The sequence below is a fragment of the Pseudophryne corroboree genome, chromosome 8, assembly GCF_028390025.1.
Source record: "Pseudophryne corroboree isolate aPseCor3 chromosome 8, aPseCor3.hap2, whole genome shotgun sequence".
NCBI lineage: Eukaryota > Metazoa > Chordata > Amphibia > Anura > Myobatrachidae > Pseudophryne > Pseudophryne corroboree.
The window spans coordinates 428,083,544-428,097,489 of NC_086451.1; the positions used below are offsets into that span (position 1 = coordinate 428,083,544).

The following is a 13,946-nucleotide window of genomic DNA, read 5'->3' on the forward strand; positions in this document are numbered from 1 at the left end:
ATTGACATAAGTTACAGAAGAGACTGAATAGGTAAATGTGATAAATTATTCAAGGATTCTGGCATTTGGAGGTAATTGTATTAGGGTCCGTGTTGCCAAAGGTACAGGATTTCGGACGAGAATGCCCGTATTTTTAAAGCTGCAGTAATTTACAAGGCAAAACCAACCTGGTTTTGCCTTGAAATGAAAATGGGTGCCGCTTTAAACATACGGGCATTCTCATCCAAAATCCTGCACTTCCGGCAACTCGAACCCTATTACATTTAGCCCTTGATATTTGTCTGTTGAAATTCCAAGGGAAATGGATTACTTCAAGAAACATGTTATTAATTTAGAGATGGCCATTGAAAATCAAATTAATGAAGTATTTCAGCCAATCGAATCACACCGTTCAATGGAACAGTATGTGACTACTGTTAGTTTGGCCACCTGTGGTAACACAGAAGGCAGAGCTGGTTTGTGCATGCACAAGGGAGTACTGCCATTATGTCAGTGTTTCTCACTGGGGTGTATTATATCACCACACATTGGGAGAACACCTATCAAAAAGCATTCCTGATGGTTGCAACCATTGCAATTCCAGAACCTAATGGCGAAACCATCACCATCTGACCAGAAACATTGATAGCTACGAATCATCAGCTTCTCAGCCATCCCTATGATGAATATAATTTAAGAGTTACTTATCCTCCTCTATTCACTCTTTAAACATAAAATAAAATTCTAGGCCAGTGAACATGTACCAAAACTATTATGGTGGATATGTATCAAGCCTTGGAGAAAGATAAAGTACCATCCAATCAACTCGTAACTGCCATATTACAGGCTGTGTTTTAAAAATGATAGTTAGGATCTGATTGGCAGGTACTTTATCTCTCTCCGCTTTATCTCTCCAAGGTTTGATATGTCTTCCCCATAAAACACGCTAAACTTAACAAAATATATATTATATTAAATTATATGGCAGTGGTATATGCTAAAGGTACTATCTAAGTATTATATGCACTAAAAGTACTACAGGTTGAGTATTCCATATCCAAATATTTTGAAATACGGAATATTCCGAAATACAGACTTTTTTGAGTGCGAGTGAGATAGTGAAGCCTTTGTTTTTTGATGGCTCAATGTACACAAGCTTTGTTTAATACACAAAGTTATTAAAAATATTGTATTAAATGACCTTCAGGCTGTGTGTATAAGGTGTATATGAAACATAAATGAATTGTGTGAATGTACACTCACTTTGTTTAATGCACAAAGTTATAAAAAATATTGTCTAAAATGACCTTCAGGCTGTGTGTATAAGGTGTATATGTAACATAAATGCATTCTGTGCTTATATTTAGGTCCCATCACCATGATATCTCATTATGGTATGCAATTATTCCAAAATACGGAAAAATCCCATATCCAAAATACCTCTGGTCCCAAGCATTTTGGATAAGGGATACTCAACCTGTATCAGTATTGAAATAAACTTACCCATCATAAAATATCCTAGAAAACTAATTTCTGCCCAATTAAATGTCACCTACCTCCAATATGTTCTGATTGTATTTACTATACTTTTATGTCTTAAAAGGTTCCCAGAAGAGTGTTTCATCAATAATATATTTTTTTATTGAAGCTGATTACTGTACAATCCCACTTCAATTACAATTTCTTTTGCAAATAACACCCCTCTCAAACCCCCCCAAAAAAACAAAACTATTGTATATATTAATATGAACACGCAAGCAAAGCTTAAAAAAATAAAGCCATGTAAAAAAGAAATCTGAAGATACTTCATACTGAAAAACATGTGGAGAGGTGGTGTATTTAGTATGGTCTAATGGAGTACAGTAACCTAGAAATAAATATCTATGATCTATTATATAGGGATTCACTTAAGGAACAGCGTGCTTTTGATGAAGATTTGCCATTAACGAAAATCCTGAGTGGAGAAATGGTAAGTGGTCTTCTAGGATTCCGATTTTCTTGTGTGGAAAGTTCAAAGAAAGTTTATTGCTTGTAGATCACATAATGTTAAATGGACTTTGAAGAGTTTCTCTTTCACTCACTGTCTACGACGGAAAGCCAGCTGGGAAAAAAAGAGACATGGAAGCCAATTATTATATCAGGAGCATTAGATATAATATGGTAGAGAGGGTGACACTAAATGTACAGTAAACCATTATAAATGTAAGGATGGAAAATCTATATTATTTGACATCTGGTGCACTATACATGTTTGAAGATGATAAAATGAATTCATAAGAGTATACTGATTGTGCTAATTCTTACTATGTAGCGGTATTAACATGCAGCACTACTGCAAGTGAAAATGAGCAATACAGTATTTTCAATATTGCTACAGTATCTAAGGGTCTCCATAATTACCAGTAGACATGATATAAAGATGGTTACTTCTAGACTGTGCATAATCATCTTCAGATCGCACTATCTGGTTCGTTGTCAACTGAAACAATCTGATTGCTCACAATTGGCATAGAAAGTCCAGATCTCTTCCAATTTGGCAATCCATGTGTGTGACCTAAGAGTCAGGACTGCATAGAGCGTTACCATCAAGGCCTCACCCATTAAATTCAACTCGATCTCACAAGCAGTCAGCTACAACAGCTCTCTAACTACCTTCAAGCCCTGTTAGCCAGCAGTGGCGCAGAGAAACAGAAAGTGAACATTATGTTTGAGGAAAAGGAAGAGGAAGTTTAAAAATATATATTTACAGTAATATATTACAGAGAGAACTACTGACAATTGAAGGTGGCCAAGGAACAATGAATCCATGCAGTGATGCACTCGTTATGTCGATGCCGTCACTGCCTAACTAAGATAATGTGTCTTTAAAAATTGGGTCACTGAATGTCCACAACTGTGGACATTTTAAGACATAAGGGGGGAGATTCAAATGTTTGAAAAGTCAGTTGGGAGTCTGTTTTTTCCTATCTAATTGACAGGAAAAAAAAAGACACCCAACCGACTTTTCAAACATTTGAATCTCCCCCAAGGTGTCCATTTTAAGACGTAATACAGATGATCATGCAACCGTGTAGACAGTTATTGCAATATGTGAAGATATGATTAGGATCATATGGTTTGAACAAATAATAATGCAGACCAAATGCTGATGAGACTTAAAGCCTTATACAGAGGTGCACACAGATCATTTGCGGCTGCAAATTTACACAGATTCTCAAGAACAATAATATACAAATGTCAGACTGAGCGTTCATGCGACGTGCGACGGAGTGAGCAACTCTGTGATGCCAACTTTGCATATCTGAGCAATGCTCAATTGCACTGGTGTATCTGATCACTCCAGCATCGATGCACCATCGGCCCCAACATTGACTCCGCGAGTAGCCCCTGACAGGCGAGAAGCCTCCCTTGTAACTTACTCAAAAATAATGGCCACTGTGGCTGCGGCACTGTGAAAGTGATCACAGCCACTTGCTGAAACACTCCGATGAAAGTCCCATGACAGTAACAATGGGGCAGATGTATTAACCTGGAGAAGGCATAAGGAAGTGATAAACCAGTGATATGTGCAAGGTGATAAATGCACCAGCCAATCAGATCCTAACTGTTAATTTACATATTGGAGCTGATTGGCTGCTGCCTTTATCACCTTGCACATATCACTGGTTTATCACTTCTTTATGCCTTCTCCAGGTTAATACATCTGCCCCAATGTTTTATGTTTATAATATTAACACCATAATGTAGACATTGCTAAAATGTCACAGGCAACTTGTTGGCATTCTCAGAATGTCAACTGGTGAAATGTGGACATTGTTAGAATGTTGACATTAGAGTTAGTCTGCAGGCGGTAGGGTTAGGCAGCAAGGAGGGGGGTTAGGGTAAAGCACTAGAGGGAGGGTTAGGGGTAAGGAATAGGATTAGGGATAGTGGAGAAATTCTTAACGGAACACCAGAGGATCTGAGGTCAGACCTTGAAGTGACGGTCACATGACCATCGGAACCAATAAGGTGTCGCTGGAGCCGCTGCAGCCACCAGGAGAAGGTAAGTCACTGCTGGGACACCAGGAATGATATGTCAACATTCTAATATTTTGACATTTCCTCACTGTCTACATGCTGAATGTTGACATGTCAGTGTTGACAGTATGACCATGTCAACATTCTCATGTCAACATAATGAATGTCTCGTGTTCTTCTATAACAAGACCAGAATCAGAGATTGTATTTATGTTATAAATCAACAGGTTGATGAGCTGATGGTGACCCATTCAAACAATGAAAGATCCCTATATTTGTGATATGTTGTCATACAGTATTTGCACCTTTATGTTATTGAATTTAGTCCCAGAGTAATATTGTAGAAGCCAATTGAAACTTACCATAAGAACGAAGACCAGTATCATCATCAAGAGCACTGAACCAATCAATGCCAGGCAGACTATTCCCCATGTTGGAACGTAACCTTTTGGAAAGGACACATATTATATATTGTGATATATGTCACATTAATGTCATCTATAAATGTTGTAACCTTTTATAAAATCTATAAAAACAAATTTGTGTCCCCAAAACATTATTTACTCATGTACATAACATTTTGAGAGGTCTCCTAACCGTTTTCCATAATTGAATGAAGACTGTGCAGAACATGATGGAGTATACTGCCGTAATTTGACAAAGATCTGTTAACATAATAATAGATTTCCCACTTTGACAGGTTCTCAGTATTGTTTATTGACAATTTATCTCCCCACCATTATAACCTAACACCACTCAAATAGGATTAAAATAATTTTGACTATTTAAACTAATTATGCTAGCGATTACAATTGGGGAAAAAAATCCTCAATTCTAGAAATAAAACTTCTGTCTGAAATCGGCACTTCTGAATATCTGAAAATCTTTACCCTGATTTATATGCTATTCTGTCTACCTTCAAATAGAAAAATAAACGTAGAATTTTCCTCAGGCTATCCTGGCATTACGCTGTAGGGAGAAATATAGGGGTCTATTTACTTAAGTCTTGGATGGAGATAAAGTGCCAGCCAGCCAGCTTCAAACTGTCATTTTTAAAACACATCCTGTGGCATGGCAGTTAGGAGCTGATTGGCTGGTACTTTACTCCGTCCACTTTATCTCCATCTAAGGCTTAGTAAATAGACTCCATATTCCCTCAGGTCATTTCTGTTTTTATCATCTTCAAAAGAGGGTGGATGTATATTAGCCCTCCCTTCTGCTTGTTACTTTACAGCAGGGGTGGGGAACCTGAGGCCCTCCAGCTGTTGTTAAACTACATATCCCAGCATGCCTTGCAACAGTTTTAGCATGGCCAAATAGCAAAACTGTAGCAGGGAATCTGGTATGTGTAGTTCAACAACATCTGGAATGCCAGAGGTTCTCCACCCCTGCTCTCCAGTATGTCACTAGTCAGAAAGGGTAGAAGATGTATACCGGGATGCTACGTAGCATGGGTGGAGACTTAAGTCAGTGAAGCCTGTGCTCTGGACACCAGAGGGGACAGTGAGTACCACATAGGCAGACTGCTCGTGATTGTATATTGGACAATTCTAGTGACTGACCACCAAAATGGTGGCAGAACAGTATTGAGATGACCGCCTATGACTCCAGTGCACAGCCGCATGCTGCCTATTGCCAGGGTCAGCATGCAGTTACTATATTAACATAAGGGTACAGCTCTTCATATTCACATGCTGTACCCCCCTGACTCCCACTTTGTCCCCTGTCTCAGAAGCATCTCCTCTAAACCACTGCTCTTCCCACTTTCCCACACATTACAGTTTAGGAACATTTGCTCCCCCTCACCCCCCAAGTAAGGTTCTTAGGCCCAGATTTATCAAGCCTTGGAGAGTGATAAATTGCATGGTGATAAAGTACCAGCCACTCAGCTCCTAACTGCCAAACTACAGGCTGTGTTTGAAAAATAACAGGAGCTGATTGGTAGAAACTTTATCACTGTGCAATTTATCAAACTCAAAGGCTTGATAAATCTGGTCCTTATTGGGGGGGGGGGGAGGGGTTGGTATCCCTGTCTGTTTTCATTTACCCTTGTGACTTCATTCCACTTCCTTCCTCTGTTTGCTCATACTACCCATCTTTCCGCACCCTCCTCCCACCCCGGCCAGCCATATGGGGCCCCCATAGGAAGGTAATCAGGACTCAGTGGCCAGGGCCGTCTTAACAGCAGTGTGGGCCCCTGGGCACAACAATGCACTGGGGCCCCTACCTATCCTCCAGCGGTAGTGGTTGGGGGTGCAGTCAGCGGCAGCTTTGATGTCCCGTGGGCAGTAGGGGTGTTCTATCTTCAGCTCAGCATGTAGGACCTGGAGCAGTAATTTCTGCTAATTACTCCTTTACTGCACAGATGCGGTGGAGGGAACACTAAACTGTATAAGGGGCATTGTGCTGAATGAAGGGGCCCTGGTACATGACTTCCAGGGTGGTAGGGGGTTTTTAATACGCAGGGGAGGGGTGGATAGTGGAGTGGGTTTAATATTCACCATTTTCCGGTGGGAGGGCAGCTTGCTTGACTGCAGATATCTCCAGTTCCTGGAGATAGATTTCTTAGCTTTGAATTGGATAAAAACACTAAAGAGTCTCATCTTTCAGGAAGTACTGGGTACTTGGGGATCAGAGTTCAGATGCCAGAACAATCCACCAATGAAAATATAAAACTGTATACCAGGTGTCTGGAGCTGGAGCAGGGACCAGCTGCTGAAAGGCTGATATCTTTGGTTCTGAGCATAGTAGAGACAAGCTGTCAGTATTCACCAAAAGGGGAGCATCCCAGCTTTTGGAGTATAAAAAGCCAAACAGAATCCGAGATATTGGGCTGGGAAGAACAATTAACAGGCTTGGATGGGGACCATTGCTTTGAAGTCGGATATCTCTGGTTTCCCTGTCCCGATTTTCAAAAATCTGGTACCCCTGGAAAGAGGGGACCCTCAGCTATCAGCCTAATGCCCTTATACTCCTGGGGCCCTTGGGCAAGTGCCCACTGAGCCCATACGAAAAGACGGCCCTGTCAGTGGCGGCCCTGACATTGGAACAATGGAGGAGGTGCCCCTTCAGAGCAGGAGCCCGGCGGCAATTGACTCCATTGTCTCTGGGACTACCGCTACAGGGTACAGATATAAAGTTGGACAGACGACAGCGATAAGGCAACTTTATATCTTTACCCCTTTATACTGTAGATACAAGCGCCTTAGAATACTAATACTGTGAGTCCACCACCCAGTCAACTGCTTTAAATTGACAATTGCATAGTATATTTGTCATTATATTAGTTTTTTTCATATACCTTACCATATGATTCACAAAGTGACCCTGTGTGATAGAAAAAGAGAGGATACAGTATTACATTTAAAATACATAAAATACATTTCATGCATCACAGAAAGAACATTAAATGTAGTTAAATAAGCAAAAAGCTCAGATAAGCGGTCAATAAACAAAATCATTAATATGTGAAAATATTTGTACTATACGGATAGCCTACAATATCAATCATCCTGCTAGATTACATTTACTGAAATATGGTATTTGGTTCGGGATCGTGGCGGTCACAATACAGACTCCAGGATCTCGACGGGGGCACCATACCACCGCCGGTATACCGGCAAAGTAGGTGATTCCCTCTCTAAGGGTGTCCATGACACCCATAGAGGGAGAATAGAATGTGCGGCTCGCCACTGACCCCGGAGCGTGGCGAGCGCAGTGAGCCCGTAAGGGGCTTGTTTGCCCTCGCCACCCTGTCAGCTTCCCAACGCTCGGGATACCGATGTCGTGAGAGTGACATTTGGTATCCCATGAGGCAGTATTGCATATCGAACCCCTGAAATACAATGTGTGCTGCTAAAGTATCTATCTATCTATCTATCTATCTATCTATCTATCTATCTATCTATCTATCTACCTATCGTGTTGCCATCATTTATTTTAGTCCCTGGGACTTAGTTAGAGGTGGCCCAGAGTTTGAGATGTGGCAGGGCCAGAGTAGGGCTCTATACGACATTGTGCCGGCCCGCCTCCTGAACCAGTGACATCATCATGCAGGTACCATGGGCAGCTATGGTGCACCCCAGTGCCCTGAGGCTAGTTATTGGGCACTCCCAATTTTGAATATGAAGCCCATTATAATATATGGAGCAGGGCCGGGTCTAGATCTTGTGGCGCCAGGGCGAAAGTTTACTGCTGCAACCCCCCCCCCCCGACAAGCAAAACAGGTTTAGTGCGCACCAAAGGCGCACTGCAAAAATAGGGGCGTGGCTTCATAGGGAAGGGGCATGGCCACATAATAGTACCGATTCACATTACACAGCACAGCAGTGTCCGTCAATCACATAACACCACCAGTAGTTGTGCCCCTAGTAGTTATGCCCCCTGTTGATTTGCCCCAGTAGATGTTCCCCCTGTAGGTTTGCCCCTTGTAGATTTTCCCCCTGTAGATTTGACCCCAGTAGATGTGCCCCCTATAGTTCTGCCCCCTAGCAGCTCCGCTTACACACACAAATAAACAAAAAACGAGAGACGTCATGACACTAGAGCTCAATTAGGACCTCTAGCATCTGACAATGGTGCCAGCTGCAGCAGGCGCCCACACAGCCCATGGCACCTGCTGCAGCCGGGGTGCAAAATGTGTGTGGGGGGGTGCAGGTGGGCGGCGGGCACCTGCGGGGTGCCTGGCTTGACCGCATCTAGAACCGCTCCTGATATGGAGCCACAGCTGGTCACCACTGAAGGTAGCATGGCCAGAAAAAAAAACATTGTTGCATGACTGTGTCTTCCTTGTGAAGCCCTGGCCCTCATACCTCTCTCTCTCTCTCTTACTATCTCTCTCTCTCTTTCTCTCTCTCTTACTATCACTCTCTCTCTCACTATCTCTCTCTCTCTTTCTCTCTCTCTCTCTCTCTCTCTCTCTCAGTAACTTGAAGAGAAAGGACAAGCAGGAACACAGCAAGGTCAGGCTTTGCAAATTACTTCCAATTACTATTTATACAGATTTTTACTATTAAACCAAAATATTTGTACATAAAACTCTGGCCACACCCACCTTCATCTGTTCATAAACCAGATTGTGCCCTACCCCGCATTACTCCAATTAAAGTGCCAAGATATAAGAATGCCTCATTCCTGACATTATCCAACGCTGAGACGTAGTATTATCTCTGCATTCCATAAGTCACATTTAGCGTGATATTGCTATAGAAATCAGGCCTCACCCTTGGCACAGTCATGATAGAATCTAGCTGAGACACAACTCTAGATAATGACACTGATATATAGCATCAATGCTTTTTATTAACTACAGCGAACTACTGTATTCCACAGAGACCATGACAGCAGGAAATGTTATTACCCAGACTCTCTATGGAGTAGGCTGATGAAAGCTAACATCTTCTAGTGGATGCACCATAACCCTATATTATTCTCTAGTAGTCACAACCAGATAGCCCTTATTAAAATAAATTGTGTAAAAGTACATAAAGCCATTTATTACAAAACTTTTATCTCTAAATTAACAATTTTGCTATGTAACAATAGTTCTTGTGAAGTTTTTTTTGTTCACTAGCTGTCATGTGATCTATTATATAGAATTACAGTACATAAAACCCTTATTATGCAATGTTCTGCTATCGTACATAATTTCTATATCATGAATGATGTCTACCTTTTATTATATGATTTCTCATTCTTATACACTCATACATCTCAAAGACCCAAGACCAACATTTATGTGTGAGTAGACCATACAGCCCACCAAGAACCTCTGCAATCCGGCTGACCAATATGCAATATGCAGCACCTATTTTTGTGTATCAGTGCCTATTTCCCTATAATCTAGCAAGCAGGGCCCTCCTACCTCTATGTCTGCTGTTACCCAGTCTTGTCTTATTGCCATTTTATTATTATTTTGTTCCCAGCTGTAAAGCGCTATGGAATATGCTGCACTTTATAAGTAAATGTTTAACCTCCAAAACTGAGACTCTATTGAGAAACTGAGAAACCCAGCAGACAAGAATTGTCCATATGTGTCGCTCTTATGTCTCCAGTGGAGTGTGTAGGATACTCACCGTTAATCAGAAGAAAACCAATCAGCAGGATCAGGAGATTGGACATTTTGGATGAATTGTTTTCACTGTTTCATTTTCTCTGGCAAACATTTTATATAAGAGCAGTGTGAGCCACGCCTGCTTTACTTTAGACAGGAGCCGTGCCCTGAATTAACCCAATAATGCAGAGTGCCATCTGAGACTCAGACATACTGCAGAGGTATGGTTACATTCTGGCTTTTTACCGCTGAAATTCTTGCATTTCAAATTCCTGCAGTTAATTGTTAATTTCGAAATTATTAGATAGCAGACCTGTAATCTCAGAGCATTGCTCCAGAAATATAAAGCAAGGAATTTGCGACTGATTTTAGGTTGTAAATCATAAATTCACACAATAAAAAAATAACATAAAATTAAATTCTATGCTTGTGTAGCTTTCAATATACAAGTACAGAAGTAACTCACATTCTGTACCTCTTGTTACAGCAGTGCTATAGAATGTGTTTCTGCTGTAATTTGATGAGAAACCGCTAAAACGGCGATCCCTCCATAGTGCATCCCCTTGTTATCCATAGCACGAGCCGCACTACTCTGCTGGGAAAAGTTGACTGTATTATGGGGGTGATCGCCCTAATCGCCTCCCCCCCTTCCATCGGATATGCCACAGTTTATAATCTACATAGTTTACCTTCACTGGTAGTGGTAGTAGTACAGTGGTAGAACTACTGGGGGGCAATGGAAGCATTGGCCTCTGAGAGACAACAGTCAGGGGGGCATAACCACTGCCTGTGTGTTGCTGATCACTGCAGTGGGACAGACAGCTGTTATAGATGGAGCTATCTGTGGGGTTTGGATGGGAATATGTCAATTTTACTTGAAGATAAATAAAACTTGTTTTTCACTCTTCTTGGGAATCTTATGTCACCAGCCGTTGGCTGCCTCGTACATTAAAGTGTTTTATTCTTTGTTTATTGCAACATTGTGCCCATGTATCTGCGTACGGGATTGCAGTCATAAGCTGTCACAAGCCCCTAAAACACACAAACAAAAGGGATCCTTTAGAGCGCTCCGGAATCAACTGCAGCTGTTATTACCAAGAGGTTGCTGATCAGCCAGTCAGCACAGATACAATAACAAACAAAACCAAAAAGCCTTGGAAATCTTTACAGCGCTGTTTTCAAGTGATTTTATATGCCAGCAGTTCTTACTTCTTATACGTGTACTACTTCCAAAAAATCATATCCATAAAAGATGTGCTGCCCAGATAAAAATTAAAATATCATTTTTTTTAATTAAAGGACATTAAAAAAAACTTTCTTTGCTCGTAGACAAACGACTTTCAGCAGGTATTACAGTTCAGCTTTGGATTTCAACAAAAAGGGGTTATCTCACCGGACCTCCCGGACACCAGAATTGAAGCACGGCGTTACCCTTGCTCCGAGAGTATAGCTTTTTACCCGGAGCTGTGTATTTGAGGGCTTTCCTGCCGCTGGTCGTCCACCGGCTTTCTGTATCGAGACCAAACCCCTTATGCTTGCTCTGCGTCTTGTCACACCATGTTTGAGTCACCATTCCCTTCCACAAACGGTCCTTGACTGACAATCACTTTGCAAATAAATCCTCACTGCAACTGCTGTTGCAAGACCATTTTGGCACATGTGTAGTGTCGGACTGGGGCATGTAGGGCCCACCGGGGGGATGCAGTGGTAGGGGCCCATGTTTAGGGGTGTGGCTTGCCACCTCATTGGTTTGACTAACCATTAGAGAGTGCAAAGTCTGAGCCCCTTCATAAATATATACAGTAAATTCAGCTGCTGCATGCATGATAATGTACCAGATTAATAACAGTAATGCAGTGTAGAAAATACACCCTAGTCCAGTATAAGGTAACATATGTATGATGTATAATTCAAGTGCACAATCTGGAACCTGATCCTTAGAGCAGGAGGTGGGCCCCCCAGGCAATGTGGCCCACCGGTGGTTTCCCCTGTGGGCCAGTCGAAGCCTGCACATGCGTATTCCAGATGATGTTATCAAACATTTTTCAGTTGTACTGTATTTACATCAAATTACATACACTCCAGCTGTTGTTGAACTACACATCCCAGCATGCCCTGCTTCAGTTTTAGCATGGCCAACTAGCAAAACTGTAGCAGGGCATGCTGGGATGTGTAGTTCAACAACAGCTGGAGTGTCAAGGTTAGCCATCACTTCCCTATTAGGTTCCGGGCCGTATTCTGGAACTGCACATTCTTAACCCTTTCTAGTCTGATACCTTTGTTCTGAACGCAGCTTAGATGGATTTGTATCTGCCTCTCCCTAGAAAGAATCCCTGCATACAGGTGAACAATTCCATAATTAATTGCTCACTAAATTGCATGCGTTTTGGGGTCCACATCAATACTTGAGTACATTAAAATATTTTGGGACAGAATCCCCAAGCCTCAAACCAATGGATCGCACAGTGGATCAAGCATAGGGTAATAAGGCAGATTTGGCTTATTGTAAGTTGTTCAAGATCTTCAAGCACTGTTAGCAGCTATGCAAATTTGGTTGCACAATATTAATTTTATCAGTTTTATAAAACATCCAGCAGCCGATGGACCAGGGACAGCTGCTTATAATTCTGAACCTATGATTCAAATGCCTTGACCCTATTACAAATCTTTCAAGGGGCCATGATTTGGACAAACACCCTGCACCCAGGCCCTGTGGGAGGGAACCAGGAAGCAGAGGTGCCGGGAGATCCCGCTGTGAGCAGAAACTGCTGGAATATTCTCTTTCAGCAGCCACATAGTGGGCAATTCTGACTGGTAGCATCTGCCAGGGAAAACTCAGACTCGTGTGGTTGCATTTGATGTTACCATGCCAACAATTTGTCGGGAAATGCCAGTACTCAATGAAGAGGGTGGTGTGGGGCTACTCCAGCAAAATACAGTACCTCTTAATAAGAGCAGCACCAGACATATCACACAGTTGACTGTCATATTTCTTAACTCTTCTGATACAATATGACTACATTTTCTACAGTAGCTTTGATTGGCAGGGATGTAGTTAGGTGACCGGCGGTCAGGAAAGCCCGCAGTGTGATGAGAGCAGCGAGCCCGCAAAGGGCTAGTGCAGTGAGCCCCCCCTCCGTCGGCATTCTGCCAACGGTATCCCATGGTCGGTATGCTGACCACCGGAATCCCCAGCGGCGGTAACGTATACCCAACTTGATTGACTCTGGGTGTATGGGAAACTGTATTGATAAGAGTCTGCTACATCAATCAGTACCTGTCATGGAAAAAACTGCAAAAATTCAATACACTTAAGGTGGCCATCCACTACTCAGACTTGTCTGAACTACAAATCACATCAGATTTCTCTTGAACTCTCCCAGGAGCTTCCTGGGAATCAGATTGGACCCTGGCTGTTTGCACTACATTCACTTCAGATATATCTGATGCGGTCAGATCGCATCAGATTTATCTGATGCACACATGCTACATGCGATTGATCTGATGCTGCTGCTGCCGCCCCGTCCTGTGGTGGGTGGGAGTGGCCAGGGAGATGCCAGTCAAGTGACGCTTCAGATGAATCTGATCAGATATATCTGAAGTAAAAAAAAACACTCCGATAAATAGTTGGGACAGCCTCAGAGATCTGTAGTTCAGACATATCTGACACGGGAGTGCGCATCAGATCGGAAGAGCCATCTGTTGTGAAACTTTTCTTCAGATTAGACGGTCAGATGCGTCGAAATCTGAAGAAAACTGCCCAAATCGGACTAGTGGATGGGGGCCTTAACCCAGTGGTTCCAAACTTTTTTGAACCTAGAGTATCAGAATTTTTTTCACGGCACCCCTAGGCTTTCTTATTGAGAAATGTAAAAATAAATATTATATTAAGTAC

General features: G+C 42.1%; 1 long non-coding RNA gene across 1 annotated transcript; it reads right to left on the minus strand.

Annotated features, from left to right (window-relative positions):
* Positions 1-1,597: 1,597 nt before the first annotated feature.
* On the minus strand, positions 1,598-10,154 carry LOC134947911 (uncharacterized). Its single transcript, XR_010182852.1, has 4 exons — positions 10,074-10,154; positions 7,306-7,326; positions 4,362-4,444; positions 1,598-2,080 (listed from the first exon to the last, which is right to left on the minus strand). It is a non-coding gene; the product is annotated as an uncharacterized LOC134947911 (long non-coding RNA).
* Positions 10,155-13,946: the final 3,792 nt, after the last annotated feature.